Source organism: Malurus melanocephalus, unplaced genomic scaffold, assembly GCF_030028575.1.
Source record: "Malurus melanocephalus ecotype Western Australia unplaced genomic scaffold, MMel_1.1 scaffold_722, whole genome shotgun sequence".
Classification (NCBI taxonomy): Eukaryota; Metazoa; Chordata; class Aves; order Passeriformes; family Maluridae; genus Malurus; species Malurus melanocephalus.
The window spans coordinates 1-1,685 of record NW_026623954.1 but is presented as its reverse complement, the minus strand read 5'-3'; positions in this window follow the sequence as shown (position 1 = coordinate 1,685).

The window sequence follows — 1,685 nt, the reverse complement described above, 5'->3', positions numbered from 1 at the left end:
TGTCACTCGATGCCACCTCCAGGAATTCCCTGGACACCTCCAGGGATGGGCACTCCAAACCTCCCTGGGCAGGAATAAATTCCTGTATTTAACAATCCTTTCCATGGGGAAATTCCTGCTGATGTCCCGGCCCAGCCTGAGGCCGTTCCCTCTCCTCCTGTCCCTGTTCCCTGGGATCAGATCCCAAATCCCCCCCGGCTGTCCCCTCCTGTCAGGGAGTTGTGCAGAGCCCCAAATCCCCCCTGATCCCACTTTTTTTCGAGGCTGAGCCCCTTCCCCATCCCCCTCAGGATCCTCCAGACCCTTCCTCATCCCCTCAGGATCCTCCAGCCCCTTTCCCATCCCTGAATTCCCCCCAGACTTCCCAAACTGGACTCAGCAACCCCGAACCGTCCCTGCGGCCACCCCGAGGGCGCAGCCCCTCCTGCCACGGTCACTTTTGTCACCGCTTTGTCACCCCAAGGCCACCCCCGTGCCCGGGAGGCTGCGGATGTTCTGTTCGTGCCCACAGAGTCCCGTTTTAGGGTAAATCCCCCTTCCTTTAAAGAACATGAAAGAATCTGATAATTACTTCTATCTACCACCCAACTGTACTAATTACCAACCTATTTCTTCACAGTATGACAGACACAGGCTCTCCAAAACACATAGAGATAAATTAGCACTAATTGGTTTTCCTCTGGCTGTTTGAATTAGTATTTAAAGCTCCAATTACAAAGCAGAATAATTACTATTAATGTCCTGTCGCAGTACAAAAGGCAGATATCTCGCGAGCGAGTCCAGGTGTATTATTACACTGATTACAGAATATTTAACCTGGCTCGTTATGACAAAGACACGGGGAAACTTTAAAAAGAGTTGAGGGAGGGGAGAAAAGAAAAAAAGGGAAAAGAAAAAACCGCAGATGGTGGCAGGTCCCTGCAGGGGATGGATGGGAGGGGGGTCTTTGAAACCTGGGATGAGAGAGGTACGGGAAGGAGAGAGGAAAAAAGGGGAGGATGAGAAAAGAGAGATTCTTGGGGAAAAAAGAGGGGATTTTGGGGGGATGAGGGGGTTCAGAGCAGAGTCCAGAGCGTGAAAAGCAGAGCGCTGGGCTGGAATGTGCCGGGGGTCGTGACCTGCTGCCTTCCTCCTCCTCCTCCTCCTCCTCTTCAGGAGGAAGTGCCACATCCCTCGGAAAAGCCTTTTCAGTGAGGATCAAACCCAACTGCCGGCCCAGGAACGTTCTGGAGTCAGAGCTGCCTCACGGGATGAAGGTGGGAAGGGGCGGGGGCAGGAAGGGGACAGGACAGGTGGGGACAGGACGGGCAGGAGCAGGACAGCAGCTCCTCCCGAGGCAGGAGGATCCAGAAGGATCGGAACGGAGCATCCCCGTCCCCAGGAGCTCCTCCATCCCGATAATCCCGATGATCCCGACCCAGGAGAGTGCGGCAGGATCAGGATGGGGCATTCTCTCCCTCCAGCAGCTTCTCCATCCCGATAATCCCGAGCAGGATCAGGGTCGGGATGGAGCATCCCCGCCCCCAGGAGCTTCTCCATCCCGATAATCCCGAGCAGGAGGGTCCGGCGAGGTTGGGATGGGGTATTCCCTCCCCCCAGCAGCTCCTCCATCCCAATGTTCCCAATGATCCCGAGCCAGGAGGGTCCGGTAGGATCGGGATGGGGCATCCCCGTCCCCAGGAGCT